The 17,430-nt window shown below is 42.3% G+C and overlaps 1 pseudogene; it reads left to right on the top strand.

Moving 5' to 3' along the window:
- Positions 1-15,702: 15,702 nt before the first annotated feature.
- Positions 15,703-16,641, top strand: LOC126087138 (oligosaccharyltransferase complex subunit OSTC-like; annotated as a pseudogene).
- The last annotated feature ends 789 nt before the right edge of the window (positions 16,642-17,430 follow it).

Below are 17,430 nucleotides of genomic sequence, written 5' to 3' on the forward strand. Positions count from 1 at the left end.
GATTAGTATTGTCACTTCTGCCTTTTTTTGGATATTGTTTGCTTTATATATATTTTTTCCATCCTTTGATTTTATTTATGTCTTTGTGGCTAAGGTGTACCTCTTGTGGACAGCGTATTGATAGGTCATGCCTTTTTATCCATTCTGTCACTCTCTGTCTCTTTACATGTACATTTAAGTCATTTATATTCACTGTTGTTATCAATAGGTGTGAGTTTATTGCTGTCATATTGTGCTTTTTTTTTTTGTGGTGCTGACATTTTCTTTGTTCTGTTTACTTTCCTATGCTGAGTTCCTTTTGTTTGTGGATTTTCCTTTCTTTCGTTGTTATAGATTTTGTGCTCACTGAGACTTTATGTTTTTCTTCTTTTTTATTCTGATTAGTAGGTTTGTTAACTTTCTTTGTGGTTACCTTGAAATTTACCCTTACCTTCCTAATTTTGAACCAGTATTTAATTACTTGATATCGCCTTGACTTCCTCTGTATGTGAAACTTCTGTAACTACACCATATATTCCACCTTTTTATTGTTTTGATATTGTCATTCACAGATTGATATGTTTCTCTGTTTTAAGTCTTTTAGCTTTGTTTTGTTATTGAGAGTTCTTTACCTAAGTTTGTATCTGGCTGATACTATCCCTTGTCCTAGACTCTGGTTGTTGTCTGATGTTGATTCTCTAACTGGAGGACTCCCTTTAATACTTCTTGCAAGTTTGGTCTTGTTTTTATGAATTTCCTTAATTTCTGTTTATCTGGAAATGTCCTAATTTCACCATTGTATTTGAGAGAGACTTTTGCAGGATATATTATTCTTGGTTGGCAGTTTTTTTTTTTTTTTCATTTCACAGTTTTTTATGTGTCAATCCATTGCCTTCTTGCCTGCACAGTTTCTGCCATGTAATCAAAGCTTAGTCTTATTGTTTCTCCTTTGTAAATGACTTTTCATTTTTCTCAAGCTGCTCTCAGGATTCTCTCTTCATCTTTGCTTTTGGCAAGTGTGATTATGGTATGTCCTGGTGACTTTCTTTTGTGGTCTACCCTATATGGGGTTTGTTGAGCTTCTTGGAAGGTCAGCTTTTCGTCTTTCATGATATTTGGGAAGTTTTCTGCCAGCAAATTTTGAACAATCTTCTCTGTGTTTTCTATTCCCCCCTCTCCTTTTTGAGGACATGTAAATTTTTGCTCTTGATTATGTCCTACATAATTCTAGGTTTTCTTCATTTTTTTCTGATTTTTCCTTAAAATGGTGTCCATAGGTTTGTCTTAATCTCTTTCATCGTTTCAAATTTTCTCCTAAAACTTTCTATGGAGTTGTCCATTTCTGAAATTTTGTCGTTTTCCCTTTGGATTTATTTTTTATTAGAAGTTTCTATTTATTTTGATATTTTGTTCTTTTATTATTTTCCTGTATTCTTCTATTGCTTTGTCTGTGTTTTCTTTGATTTTGGCTATGTTTTCATAGGTTTTGTCTGTGTCTTCCATGATTTTGTCTATTTTTCCTTTGATTTTGTCTTTGTTTTCCTTGATTTCTTTCCTAATCTTTGGGAAAAAAAAAAAAAAATCTTTGGAGAGCCCTAAATAATAGTCTTTTGAATTCCATATGAGGTAGCTCCACTGCATTTTCTTCTACTGGAAAGTCATCTGATTCTTTATTTTGGTTACTTGCTGGAGCCTCTTGTCCTGCCTTTTTATGTTTTGATATTATCTGCTGTCTCTGAGACATTAAAGTATTATTGTCTTTATTTATTGATTGTATGTTCATTTGTTTCATCCTGCTTCTTTGTTGTATTTTCATATGTCAGGGTGGTTGGGCCAAGCATGCTTTGCTACTTGTCTGTGGGCATGATAGCTCTCGCCACCTTGTTCAGTTGGGCAGGGCAGCAGCAGTCAGGGTGAGTCTGCTTTGCTGTACACTCATTTGGCGAAGTGGCTGAGGATGGACCGGCAGGCACTGTCTGCCACCTGATGTTGGTTCAGTGGTATTTGAACATTCATAGCCCCTCATCAGATAGACTGGGCCGGGGGGGGGGGTGGGTTCGGACCAGGTGTGGTATGGGCTTGCTTCCTATCATTCACCAGTTGGTTGAGTGAGGGGTGGGGAGGGGAAGTGCAAGCCTGGGGATACTCTAGCCACAGTGGCATGGCAGGTGGTGGTGGGGGAAGAAAGGCGAGAGAAAGAAGAAGGAAAAAAGAAGTAGCTGGCCCAGTGTGGGTGGGGCAGACATGAGGGCTGGCAGGAAGTGGGGGAGTTGGCATACAGGGCTGGGGGGGGGTGGGGAGGGGAGACAGAAATGAAGAGAGAAAGAAGAAGAAGAAAAAGTAGCCATGGGTGGGGCAGGGCAGACCCAGGGTAATGGCAGGCCTGTGTGCCAGTGGCACTCTATCTATGGTGATGTGATAGGGTCTGGCAGGAAGGGGGGAAGGTGGTGTATGGGGCTAGATGAAGGGAGAAATGAAAGTAAGAAAGGAAAAAAGAAAAAAAATGATGACATGGAGAGGGCCAGTGAGTGGAAGCTGGACAGACCTGGGGGCTTGTTGGAAAGGAAAGGAGGTAATATACTGGATTAGGTGGGAGAAAGAAAAGAAAAGAAAGAAAAAAATGGTGGTATGGCATGGGTCATGGGTGGGAGCAGAGTGGACCTAGGGCAGTGGTGGGCTGGTGTGCTGGTGGCTCTCTACCTGTGGCAGTGTGGCGGGAACTGGCAGGAAGGGGGTAAGGTGGCATACAGGGTGGGTACTCTGTCTCCTGTTAAGTGTTCCATGAAGTTGCCTTCTTGTATTCCCTTTCTGGGGTCATTGCTGCTGGCTGTGTTCCAACATGGCAACACTGTGCTGTGTTAGCTGTCAGGGGACCTCTACTCTGTATCTCCTCTTTCACTGTTTCCCTTCAGTTTCTTCTTCCATTTGATGTTTGATCTATTTCTTTATACCTTCATTTGATGCTTACAGTTCCAGGATTGATGTTTGTATCTGTTTTACTTAGTTTTTCAAGTCTTGCTGCAAAGGGATTGAATGATATGTCTTTCTAGGATGCCATGTTGGCTCCGCCTCCACTATTGTTGGTATCGATACATTAATAATGCATTGTGCATGTGTAATTTTGCAACAGGTAAACATTTTAAATTCAAAAGTCGTTGATCATAAGTGACAGCATGTTAAAATTGTACAAAGGATTAATCCCTCCCCCTAAATTCTTATACATACACTCTTATTTGATTATCCAAATCTCTGCCAAACTTCTTGTGGTCATTATAACATAGATGATCGACACTCTTTGCCAGCCAAAAAAAAAAGAAAGCTAATTTCAGCAAGTGAGCCTCATTTTCCCTTCGATTCCCCTCTCTAAAATCAAATGCAGCATATTCTTAAGTTGAAGCCAAGTGACCAACCTTCTGTGATGGTGAGAACATCAGCAGCGCAGGGCGATGTGTTCAAGACAGAGGTATTGTCTCCTTCTCTAGGGTTGTCTCCTTCTCCAGGAGCCCAGGGCTCTCAGGCTGGCCCTGTTTGACCCTCTTCCTTCTTCTGAAGTTGGATGGATTGCAAGTATCACCACATCAAGGGGGATGTGTGCTTTAATAGCACGTCTGGAAAGAATAATGTTTGACCTACGGGATTGGCACAGAAATGGTGGAATTGCCTCTCTTCCAAAGAACACAGAGTGTAAACTCTTGGAGGAACCTTAAACATATCATCTTTGACACCCCATTTCATAGATGAGAAACTCGAGCCTCAAAATATGATTCACCCAGTAACATGACCGCAACTCAGAGCTGGCTTTCCCAACATCTGGTGGATGCACTTCACATTTTGCTCCCTGCTCCCATTTTTGTGGGTTACGTCTGGGGTGGAAGGACCTTAATGAGGGTCTCCCTTTGTTCAATGTCTTCAGAAGACAAATCCCATGTTGGCAGTGATGTTCTGGTAGGGCAAGAGGCCTTGTACCAACCCTACAGGCCTACAGCAAGATGCAGATGCACCAGTGCCTGGGCCTAGGGGCTTGGATGATTGCTGTTCAGTGTAGCAGCTTTATGAAAACATTCAATGCCATTACTTATTTCTTCATGTCCAAAATGTATACTTCAACATTTTTTCTCTGTAGACGAGTGTCACTTTTACAGCAATCTTCAGGCCAGATGTTCCTGGTATAAGTGGTAACAGCTGCCATGCTGGCAGGAGTGTGGCTCCAGCTAAGTCACTTTCCAGAAGGGCCCAAAAGCCCCACCTGCCAGAGCACTGATGTGACAGGAGAAACCCATACCTGGGTCTCCCAAGCTGCTCAGGAAACTACTGTGAAGGCTGGAACAGGGGCATTTGTGGAGGGCAGATTGCCAAACCGCAGCTGCCTTTCCCTTTTCCTCAGTGATGAGCTAGAATCCCTGGGTAAGCAGAGTCAGGCTCTGCCTCCTTCCCTCTGGACTTTCCTTCAAAGCAGTGTTTGTAGTGCCATCACCCATTATCCACATTCTCATTTGTCTCAGAACCAAGTTGTTCCCCTTGCTTTCTGTCACACTCACCATAGCCTCCTATGATCTTAAGTTGACGTTCTATTGTTTTTGAATTTTGCTCAAGTTTTAGCCGCCTGGTAGCATTTATCTTTTCAGGCCCCTTGGGCCTTGGTGAATTCCTCAATGAGGTTCCATCTCAGCATCAGCAATTCCAGAGAATACCGGCAAAATTTGCTTGTATCTTCAGCTAAGACCAAATACTTCATTCAGCCAAAAAACAACTCTTGCTTTTCCAATTTTTGCTTCTCTGGCTGAATGGCCTATTATCCAAGAATGTCATCCTGTTGAGTAAGGTTGAATATATAAGATGTACAAATATACATACAGACACACTGACACAACACTCTTTCAACATAACACAACATATCTAGCTGTGGCTGCAGCTTAATCCTTCCTCTGAGAAGTGGCCAGCTCAAAGTCCTGGCTTCTTCCAGTGGGAGAGAGTGCAACATTTGGCAGGAGTCAATCACTGTAGGTGTAACTAGACAGTCTGACTAGATGTGAACTGACAGTATGGGAGACCTCATGACTTGAACTTTCAAGAGGCCAGTGGTTGGCAGAGGTCATCTGGCTCAGTCTTTAGAACTAGTGAATTGTTTCTCCATCCAGGATCACAGGTCTCAGCCCTGTGAAGAAACAGCTTCCTCCCTAGAAAGATCATGCAGTGGTGAAAAGAGCTGGTCTTTCGGATCACATAGAACTGGTTTCTAGTTCTGCCCTTACTAACTACTTGGTCTTGGGCAAGCTTCTTAACCACTTGAAACCTCAGTTTCCTCAACTGTAAAATAGGTGTTATGGATTGAATTGTGTCCCCCCAAAATACGTGTCAAGTTGTCTAGGCCATGGTTCCCAGTATCAGGTGATTGTCCATCATTTTGTCATCTGATGTGACTTTCCTATGTGTTATAAATCCTACCTCTATGATACTAATGAGTCAGGATTAGAGGCAGTTATGTTAATGAAGGAGGACTCAATCTATAAGATTGTTTTGTCTTAAGTCAATCTCTTTTGAGATATAAAAGAGAGAAGCAAGCAGGTAGATAGAGGGACCTCATACCACCAAGAAAGCAATGCTGAGAGCATCAAGTCCTTTGGACCTGAGGTTCCTGTGTTGAGAAGCTCCTAGACCAGGGGAAGAATGATGACAAGGACCTTTCTCCAGAACCAACGGAGAGAGAAAGGCTTCCTGTGGTGCCAACATCCTGAATTTGGACTTCTAGCCTCCTAAACTGTGAAAGAATAAATTTCTCTTTGTTAAAGTCATCCGCTTGTGATATTTCTGTTATAGCAGCACTAGGTAACTAAGACAGAATTTGGTACCAAGAGAGTGGGCTGCTGCTCTAACAGATACCTAAAATGTGGAAGCTGTTTTGAAACTGTGAATGGATAGAGGCTGGAAGAGTTTTAAAGTGCCTCATAGTAAAAGCCTAGCTCTCCTTGAAGAGACTGTTGGTAGAATTATGGACATCAAAGACAACTCTTGTGAAGACTCAGAAGGAAATGAGAAGACCTGTTACACTGGAGACAGCACAGATGATGAGCAGCAGAGAAACGGCAGCAGCAGAACCAGGAGACCAGTGAGAGACAGTGCTGGAGCCAACCAGTGGAGTGAGAGAGCTGAATGCCTTTGGCAGGAGGGTTCCTGGTGAAGTGGGGTGCCTCTGAGCACTTATCAGTGGAGCTAGGCTTGTCAACCTATGGAGCAAGAGAGCTGAGTGCCTTCTAGCTGAAGTTTACTGGTGGAATGGAGTGCTTCCAGATACTTATCAGTAGAGCTAAAGAGCTTTGGAACACTTGCCCCAGCAGGGCAGAAGGAAGTGGTAAGGCCCGAAGGGCTGAGAGGCCAAGGAACCAGAAGCCGAAGAGACAAGGAACACAGGAAGCAGAGCTGCCTCAGTCTCAAAGGGTAGGGCCATGACCTCTGGGTCTCAAATGGTGGAATCACCATTTACATGGACTAGGAGAATGGGGCCACCCAAATTTGAGGGAGCAGAGGTGCTGTTCTGGTGGGCATGGAAGACAGAGCTGAAGCCCAGAGCCAAGAGGCCTCCACCCAGAATCCAGGGAGTGGCCAACACCCAGAGTCCGGAGGGCAAAGCCAGTGTGTAAATGGTCTCAGAAAACAGGGGATTATTTTCAAGCCTTGAGGGCTAATGTAATGTGTTCTGCTGACTTTCTTGGTGCCTGTTTCCCTCCTTTCCCTCCAGTTTCTCACATTTGTATTAGAAATGTCTACCTTGTGCCCGTTCCACCATTGTACTGTGGAAGCAGATAACTTGTATTGTAGATTTCAAAGACAAAGAGGAATTTTTGGATTTCGGACTTGGAGTTGATTTAAGGCTTTTGATATGATATGGTGGGGGTGAATATGTTTTACACGTGGCAGATACATGAATTTTTGGGGTCAAAGGATGGAATGTTATAGATTAAATTGTGTCCCCCCAAAATATGTGTCAACTTGGCTAGGACATGGTTCCCAGTATTGTGTGATTGTCCATCATTTTGTCATCTGATGTGGTTTTCCTCTGTTGTAAATCCTACCTCTATGATGTTAATGAGGTGGGATTAGAGGCAGTTATGTTAATGAGAGAGGACACAATCTACAAGATTAGGTTTGTCAATCTCTTAAATCAATCTCTTTTGAGATATAAAAGAGAGAAGTGAGCAGAGAGACAGGGGGATCTCATACTGCCAAAAAAGCAATGCTGGGAGCTTTGGCCCTGAGGTTCCTGTGTTGAGAAACTCCCAGACCAGGCAAAGATCAATGACAAGGACTTTCCCCTGAACCAAGAGAGAGAAAAAGCCTTCCTCTGGAGCTGGCACTCTGAATTTAGACTTCTAGCCTCCTAAACTGTGAGAGAACAAATTTCTCTTTGTTAAAGCCATCTGCTTGTGGTATTTCTGTTATAGCAGCACTAGATGACTAAGACAATGGGACTAAAGCCTATTTTATAGGGTTATTGTGGTTAATTCACCAACATTTGTAAAGCTCCTGGCACAAAAGGAACAACTGATAAATGTTGCTTCCTTCTCCTGAAGGGACGAGATTGTTGTTTTATTGCTTCTTGAGCTGACTGGTCTTTTAGGAGCAATCCCTTGTCAAAATCAAGATGGCTTTTAAGCCTGCTGCTGAGTGGCTATAGTCACAGTGACTGTGCCAGTTATTGCACCAATCTGCCTCGGTTCCAAGTGTACCCTCGTATGCTCTGCTGTGACACTGGAGCTGGGACCCTGTGAACTACAATTTTTCTCTGTCAGCTGCCTTCCTGTTAGGTTTTATGAAGAGGGAAACTTAAGAGGAGACAGGAAGGCAGTTTGTTCACTGTTTCTGCCAGTGTTGTGCTAACAAATTCTTTCAGCCTTCACAGAACCAGCATCTTTATGCATTAGAAAGATACCATTGGCAGCTGGGCAGTGCCTTCTCCTCAGAGGGTTGAGTCCCTGCTTCACAGACTTCCTTTCCTGAGCTCTTGAGCTATCTGGAACCAGGAGGGAAGCACTCCCTCATCAGCTCAGGAGGTCCCCCTTCCTTTGCCTTTGCTTTGCCACCTCCATTATCTTTGTGTTACTGCAGTGTTCCCATTTTGCTTTTGTAGACTTCCAACATCCATTTACCCCTTTTTCTATATTAAATTCTCTCTGTTGAAATGCGTAGTGCAATTTCTGCTTTCGTGACTGGACCCTCACTCATACAGTGACCACATGTTCTGGTTTGCCTGTTCTATCCCGATTTACACTTGTTTACCTGACATCTTGTCTGGTTTAGTATTTGTTCCAGGCAAAATTTTCCTGTTTCCATAATAAATGATAAGGTCATTTTAGGTATAGGTGTCCCCTGTAAAAGGCCACATGGTAGGACTTTAAGCATCTGCGTATATTAGGTTTCTTTCTTCAGATTTCTATATTTTCTCTCTGATCCAAACCCATCCATATTCATATATTCTGCCTTGGAACAGGAAGTTCTTATTGACTTTTTAAAAGGGAGAGTTTCTTGAACACAGCTTAGTGTTGAAGTTACAGGATATTGGACATTCCATCTCTTCCTTGTAATTCTACATATTAGCTCATGTGTGAGGAACCCTGGTGGTGAAATGGCTGCTAACTGAAAGGTTGAAAGTTTGAGTTGACCCAGAGGTGCCGCAGAAGAAAGGCCTAGAGATCTACTTCTGACAAACCATCCATTGAAAACCCTGTGCAGCATGTTTCTACTCTGACACACATGGGGTGGCCTTGAGTAGAATTTAACTTGATGGTAACTGAACTAATATATGACTATAACGTTAAATGCATGTTTTAACTTATAAATTTAATCAGTTGGTAATTTTGTTGATTAAAAAAAACCCTTTGCTATCAAGTCAATTTTGACTCATGGTGATCCCATATGTTACAGAAAACTCTCTCCATTGGGTTTTCTTGGTTGTCATCTTTGTGGAAGCAGATCACCAGGCTTTCCTTCTGCAGCACCACTGGGTGGGTTTGAACCACCAACCTTTCAATCAGTAGCTGAGATCAGCCATTTGCACCACCCGGGGACCTTAAGTTTGTTGATGGAACTGTTTATACTCCTTATTTGAATCACTTATGGCATTTAGCAATCTTTTTTCACTCCAGTAATGTCAGACTTCTTCTATTTAGTACCTTTATATCCACCCTCTTCTTTCCTTCCCTCCCTCCTCCAACCTCACACAGGGCCCAGGTTCTCTTATATATCTGTGCCTTGGTTCATGTTATTTTCTCTGCTTGGAGTTCTCCTCCCCTTTCACCCTCAATACTATTGCAGATGTCTCTGCCCTCAGGAAGTTTCCTCTGGTACTCCAGGCTGAGCCAAGTGTGACTTCCTCTACATGACTGTCCTGCCCTGTCATTATCCCTATCATTGTCCTTACCACATTATCCTGAAATCATCTCTTACATGCCTGTCTCCTCTAGTGAGCGCCAAGGATAAATGATGTATCTGGGCACCTCTGCACTCACAGTACGTAACACAATGCCTGTCACACAGGAGGCACTTGATAAATGTTTGTTGACCCAAACTTAATACTTTTTTGCTGAATGATTGAGTGACATCAAGACGGCAAATCCATGCACTGCCATTTTTCTCCCCTGGACACATATTTATCTCTTTCTTCCCCTGCCAAAACCCCAAAGATTGCTTCGCTGTGCTGTATAATCTTTCTTTCAGGCCTCTGACATACAGAACACATGTAATCATTCCATTATGAGGCCTGGCACTAAGTTTGAGCTGAGTGTGCAGATTTATTAGATCTTGTACCAGGAAACCAGTAAGGCAGAGGGTTTAGGGGGATTTCCAAAGGGAATGTAAAATGTTCATGAGCTTTTGTACTTTGAGGCAATTCTATGTTCCTCTGGGGGCCTCAACTGTCCATGCAGATTGTGTTTCTCCATCTTCCTTTGAGATGTGCCGTCAGGCTACTGCTGTGGACTGACATGTAGAGGAAACTCACACTTCTCTAAGCAAGAGTCAAGGGCAATGAGCAACCTGCACACTGAACATTCATGGCAGCTCCACTTAATGACTAGATGCACTACATGATTAGCTTATTGTGTCTATAGAAAGACACGTTGCAGGCAGTTTACACACCTGTTCATTTGAAAGAGAACTTTGTGAACCAGCTAGTTTGCTTGTGAGTTCCTCTTCTTGGAAAGGAAAGGAGAGGAAAGGAGAGGAAAGGAAAGGAAAGGTATTACGTATAGAGAATAGGAGTGTCCAATGAGTACTCTATCATTCCCCAAGTGTTCGTTGTCCCAGTTACTTCCGGAATGGATCCTTTCTAAACCCTTTCCAAACTTTAAGGCTCAACTTAAATCCTGTCTCCTCCAAAAAGCTTTATCAACAATTCTGGTGTCTAGGACTCTCTCTCTCACTTTTTTAAAAATATTTTACTGCATTTTTGGTGAAAGTTTATGCAGCAAATCAGGTTCCCCTTTAATAATTTCTATGCATATTCTCTGACATTGGTTATACTTTTCACAACGTGAAAGCATTCTCATTATTTCCATTCTGGTTGTACTGTTTCCATTAATCTAGCTTCCTTCCCCCCCCTTACCTTCTCATCTTTGGTCTAGGGTAAATATTGACTATTAGGTCTCATTTAGTTGATTATTTAGAGGACCACGGTAGTCACAGGTGATATCATTTATTTCATGAGCCACTCTGTCTTTTGGCTGATATGTGACTAAAGGGTATTCCAGGGCAATAGTCTCAGGAGTTCCTCTAGTCTCTACAAGTCTAGTAAGTCAAAAGCTTTTTTAGGAATTTGAGTTTTGTTCTACATTTTTTCTCTGATTCTTTCTGGGACCATCTATTGTGTCCCTGGTTGGAACAGTTGGTAATGGTTAGCTGGGCACCTTCTAGTCCTTCTGTTCTCAAGGTAGGTGAGGTTGTGGTTCATGTAGACTATTAGTCCTGTAGACTAGTTTCTTCTCTGAATCTTTGCTTGTCTTCTTTGTCTTTGCCCCAGATGCATAGAGACCAATAGTTGTATCTTCAATGGCCTCTTACAAGCTTTTAAGACCCCAGATGCTACTCACCAAACAAGAATGTAGAATATTATCTTCATGAACTATGCTATACCAATTGACCAAGTTGCCCCATGAGACTATGGTAGGACTCTCTCTTCTTAAACTCTGAAGATGAATGGCTCCCAGTGTCACATTTCATCGCATTGTCCCAAAGTAGCTGTTTAGCGCAAAGAGCCCTAGACTGGAATTTATAAAGGTCACATACTGGATCCAGGTGTCTTTGTGATGTTGACTAAATCACTTCAACTCTGTGAGTTTTTCTCCCCCTCTTCCTCCTTGGAGCCCTGGTGACTCAGTGGTTAAGAGCTCAGCTGATAACCAAAAGATCGGCAGTTTGAACCCACCAGCCACTCCTTGGAAACCCTATGGGGCAGTTCTGTTCTGTCCTGTAGTGTCACTATGAGTTGGAATAGATTCGACGGCATGGGGTTCTTCCTCCTTTTTCTCCTATTCATTCTTCTTCTTCCTTCTTTTTTTTTCTTTCTCCTCCTCCAGCTTCTTCTCTTCCTCCTTTCTGCTCATCTTTTTTCTTCTGCTTTTCCTCCTTCTCTCTCTTCCACCTTTTCTTCCTTCATTTCCTCCTTCTCTTGCTTCTTGTTCTATAATATGGGACAAAGTAATGCTTGTCATGCGCATCCCATTTTTACGGGGAGGATCCAATGGCATGTGTGTGAAAATGTATGAAGACTATAAAGTGTATACGAGTGAGGGGATGTTGATTAGACAGGAAGACTTGTACATGTTTCTTTTTTCATAAGCCCTGGTGGCCTTCAGGAGGGAGGTTACAGCAGGAAGCAGAGACTACAAAAAGCTAAACAGATTTGGGAAGAGTGAATTCCAGAGATGGAGATCAAGTTCGGATTTGATGAATAATCACTGCCAACGCATTCATCAAGGGGGCCTGACACCAAAGGATCATTAGTATGGTAGCTGAAGCCCAGGAACAACCATAAACGCTGTTCCCTCTTTCATTCATTTACTGTGTGTACCAGGTACTGACTAGGACAACAAAAATGCAGAGGTGAAGAAGACACAGCCTCTGCCCTTACTAGAGTATCTAAACTGCAATGCAGAGTGATATATATTAGAACAGATGGGAGCACAGGGTGTTATTGGAGAACAGGGGATGGTTACATCACCTGGTCTTGTGTGTTCAAGGAGGGCTTCCTGGAAAAGGTGACATCACATTCAGGGATGTGAATTGAAAATAAACCTGAGGTCGGGCCCAGAAGCCTCAGCTCACTGTACTGTCTAGAGACTGTCTAGATGTATGATGAAACTAACAATGCTTAAGTGTCAGGTGCCCTCACTTGTACAGGCTCCTTCCAAGACCCTGGAAGGGTTCTGAGCAATGACTGTGTACTCACGTATGCTTTTAGAAATTTTGCAAACACAAGGTATTTATCTGGGATTAGTTAAGATTGCTGTGTCTTTCCACTCTGACTTTCCCTCACATAGGGATGGTTTCCAGAAAGACTCTTTCCTATTACCTACTTTGCAGACTGATCAAGCATTGTATGACATGAAGGTGAGGAACAGAGGTACTATGTGTTATGAAGGTGTCCAGAGGTGCCTCTAACAGAAGTGTTTGTGTAGAGAAAAAAAAAATGTATGGAATAAGAGACTAGCCTATGGAAAATTATTTCAAATCTTGCAATTCTTATATGAAAGAAACTGGACAGAGGATTTCCCGAATCCTAAAAATATGCAATGTTATCAATAAACCAAAAAAAAAAAAAAAAAACCCATTGCTGTTGAGTAGCAAGTTGTAAAACTAAAATAAATTTGCTTAAGCTAGGTTGTTGTTATTGTTAGTGTTGCTGTTGAGTTGATTCCAACTCATAGCGACCCCATGTGTTACACAGTAGAACTGCTCCATAGGGTTCTTTTGGCTACAATCGTAACAGAAGTAGATCACCAGGCTTTTATTTTCTCTGGGTGGGAACCACCAACATTTAGGTTAACAGTCAAGAGAAAGTTGTTTCAACCACCTAGGGACCTGCCTCAAGTACCAAAAACCTGTTGTTGTTGAGTCGATTCCGACTCATAACGATCCGATAGGACAGAGTAGAACCGCCCCACAGGGTTTCCAAGGAGCGCCTGGTGGATTCAAACTGCCAACCGTTTGGTTAGCAGTCAAGCTCTTAACCACTATGCCAAAGTGGTTAACATGTTTTTTGGGCACTCATGCTAAAGGAAAGACTAAATTATCTTTGTGTTCTCTTTATATAACACGTTTCTTACCTGAAAAGGTAAGAAAAGGTGATCAAACAGTATACAGCCAACGATGTAGGGAAAGTGCATTATGGTGGTACGTCACATTAAAAATGTGCATGTCATGGATTGAACTATGTCCCCCCAGAGATGTATCAGTTGGGCTGGGCCATGATTCCTGGTATTGTGTTATTTTCCTATAAGTTGTAAATCCTGCCTCTATGATGTTAATGAGGATGATGGGCGGCAGTTGTGTTAGTGACGCAGGACTCTACAAGATTGGATTGTGTCTTGAGGCAATCTCTAGAGATATAAAAGAGAGAAGCGAGTAGAGAGACAGGGGCACCTCCTACCACCCAGAAAGAAGCACCGGGAGCAGAGTGCGTCCTTTGGACTTGGGGTCCCTGGGTGAAGAAGCTCCTGGTCCTGGGGAATATTGATAAGAAGGCCAAGAGAGAGAGAATGTCTTTCCCTGGAGCTGATGCCCTGAATTTGGACTTTTAGCCTACTTTACTGTGAGGAAATAAATTTCTCTTTGTTAAAACCATCTACCCGTGGTATTTCTGTTTTAGCAGCACTAGATGACCAAGACAATGCGACTTTCTGATTTTGAGATGTATGGGGTTTTCATCAAGTTTTCAAAATGCTCAATGTGTTCTAAAGACTTTTCTCATTATAAATAAATATTCACTTTTATACTTAATTTTGTTTTTGCAATTTTGAATTCTTTTTCTTAAAGAGGGTCTCCCAAATCGTATGCATTCCAGGACCTTCCAAACCTGGATCTGCACTGGTTGACCAAGTGATTTCTTTGAATTGATAGGCTCCATCTCTTTTGTAAATGAAAGTTCCTCCAATGTGGTTGTACTTCTATTTTGGTATAGAATCAGGGCCTGAGGTATGGTCTTTCTCTGGAGGCTGTACCCAATGACTGAGAGGCTTTGGCTTACAAGACATAAGAGCTGAGCCTCAAGGGACTTCCTTGAGGGTCTTAGGAGCCTAGATCCTCTGCACAAATGGTTCTAAATACTGAGAGGAGTTTGTTGGAGAAGATGCCAAAAGCCTAGGTAGAGTGCTGGCTTGTGCAGCTGGGGAAACTGTGGGGGGGTGTGGTCCTCTGTGACACTGCCCTTCGGTGAAGCTTTAGGCAAAGTGCCTCAAGTGAAGTGGGAACCTCAAAGGGTTGGGAGAAGTAAGGGCAATGCTTGGTCAAATCAGTGGCCCGAAGACCCCTTTGAAGACTGCAAACCACTTCCAGATGGCAGAGAAAAGGGCTCTGAGCAGCACTTGGTGAGGCCTAACCCCATCCTGCAAGGAATTGCCACTGTGCTCTAGGGATTTAAAGTTGAAGATCCAGAAAAGAATGGTGGGACCCAGCAGGTAGAGCTGGAAAATCTCAACCCACACTGGGGTGGCTGGCCCTTTTTTTTTCTTTTTTTTGGTGGTGGTGGGTGGGGGCAAGTGGCTAAAATGTACTTTGGGCATTGATAAACTAAAGGAAAAAGTCCGCTTTACTCCTTTATCTCTCTCCTCGAAAGTGTTAACCTGTGGTAGAAAAATGAAGGAAATCTCCTCAAAACTGGTTTTTTAGGTTCTAGAGAAACAGAAGTTGTCCCATCTCGCCCTTCACAGGAATGATGCAGTCAGTTTGTGAAGGAATACTGGAGACTGAGTGGGAGCAAAGATTCCTTCTGGGGATGTTTCACATCCCAAACACAAGTAATTCTAATTCTTGCTGTCTCTTGATTGCTTCTTACCTTCTCAATTTAAATTCCCATTCATCCAAGGCTGAGCCTACTAAACACTGAATAATTTTCAAAGCACCTAGGCCTCAGGTAGCATTGTTAACAAAAATATTTATTGTGCTCTCCAAGAGGGATAGTCTCCTTTCTAGAACTCTAGAATAGAATATAAAACCAAACCCTTTGCCTTCAAGTCCATTCCAACTCATGAAGACCCCATGTGTTACAGAGTAGAACTGTTTCATAGTGGCTGTAATCTTTACGGAAGCACACTGGCAGGCCTTTCTTCTGAGATTCCTCTGGGTGGGTTCAAATCACCAAACTCTTAGTTAGTAGCTGAATGCTTAACCATTTGTGCCCCCAGGGCCTCCTAGAACAGAATATAAAACCCATTGCCATCGAGTGATTCCAACTCATAGAAATCCTATAGGACAGAGTAGAATTGCCCCGTAGAGTTTCCGAGGAGTGGCTGGTGAATGTGAACTGCCGACCTTTTGGTTAAGCAGCCATGGCTTTTTACCACTATGCTGCCTAGAGGGTGTATAAAATAATTAAGGAGTCCCCGGGTGGTGCAAATGGTTAACTCACTCAGCTGCTAACTGAAAGGAGTAGTCTACCCAGCGGAGCCTCAGAAGAAAGGTCTGGCAATCTACTTCATTAAAAACCCAAAGAAGGCTGCCCCTGCCACCACCAACATGGAGATTTTGTACTGAGTCCTGTTCTTAGTGCTCGGATGTCCCACCTGAAGCTAAAGAAGCCACCCTGGGTGCACATGTCATTGACCATGACAGCATATGCCCTGGTGGTGGTGTCTTACTTCCTCATCACCAGAGGAATAATTTATGATGTTATTGCGGAACCTCCAAAGGTTGGTTCTATGACCGATGAATACAGGTACCAGAGGCCAGTAGCTTTCTTGGCCTACAGGGTAAATGGACAGTGTATTATGGAAGGGCTTGCATCCAGGTTCCTGTTTACGATGGGTAGGGGCAGTTAGGTTTCATAACCCTGGATTGATCCAATGTACCTAACATTCTGTCATGCACTGAATTGTGTCCCCCAAAAATATATGTATCAATTTGGCTAGGCCATGCTTCCCAGTACTGAGTAATTGTCTACCGTTTTGTCAGCTGATGTGATTTTCCTATGTGTTGTAAATCCTATGTCAATAATGTTGATGAGATGGAATTAGTGGCAGTTATGCTAATGAGGCAAGACTCAATCTACAAGATTAGGTTTTGTATTAAATCAGTCTCTTTTGAGATATAAAAGAGAGACATGAGCAGAGAGACAGAGGGACCTTATACCACCAAGAAAGCAGCGCTGGGAACAGAGTGCATTCTTTATACCTGAGGTTCCTGGGTGGAGAAGCTCCTAAACCAGGGGAAGATTGATGACAAGGACCTTCCTCCAGAACCAACAGACAGAGGAAGCTTTCTCTTAGAGCTGTTTCTCTGAATTTGGACTTCTACTGTTAAAGCCATCCACTTGTATTTCTGTTATAGCAGCACTGGATGACAAAGACACATTCCAAAGCTCAGTTGATTTCTTCTTCTATTCAGTGGACTCATCTGTGGTTTTTTATGGCTAGAGAATTCACGAAAGTGAAACTGCTGGGCTATATGACTGGTTAGAAGTACCATTTGAGAAGAAATCCATGGATACTGGATTTGCTCCTATTAATGAAGTTTTAAAGGCTATATCAATCCTCAAATATGAAATGTGGAAAAGGATGAAAAACAGCAAAGAAAGAAGAATCTAATGAAAACATAGGAAGATTATTGAAGCTTAGATTGGAATTTCTTCTTGGTACTATCAAAGAGACAAACTTTATCACAGTATTTATTTCCTGCTGACTTAGACTGACCTACCAATGACGTTAGTGGCATTTTCTTCTTAGTTTTTCATTTCTGAAAGAATACATACTCCATTTCTACAACTATAATATTGAGTAAAATGATTATTTTTTACAGCCCTTTAGCCTTTATTGGAGATGGCACACTAGCATGAAATCAGGACATAAAATTCCATAAGTTGAGAACTCTGGACAACTGATCAGCTTTACCTATGGTGCTTTGCCTTTAAACAGAGTGTGCGATAGTTATGTTATTTCAGATGAGTGTGTAAGACTATTTCCTGATTGATGAGATGTATGAAAGGAGCAGAAATAAATAACTTTTATAATTTAAAAAAAAGAAAACAAATGTCACACAGCTCTACTTTGACACACGTGGGCTTGCCATGAGGCTGAATTGACTCAATAGCAACTCGTATACTGGTACAAAATGGTTAAAGACTATAAAACAGCAAATTTCTACAACAGGGAATAAAAATAAACAAATCCACAAATCCATCACTAAAAGTAATTATTCTTTGCTTAAGTGAGGTCTCCTGTCTTTGTCACAGAGATTCCTACAGGAAAG

Source organism: Elephas maximus, chromosome 12 (genome assembly GCF_024166365.1).
Source record: "Elephas maximus indicus isolate mEleMax1 chromosome 12, mEleMax1 primary haplotype, whole genome shotgun sequence".
In the NCBI taxonomy this organism is placed as follows: domain Eukaryota; kingdom Metazoa; phylum Chordata; class Mammalia; order Proboscidea; family Elephantidae; genus Elephas; species Elephas maximus.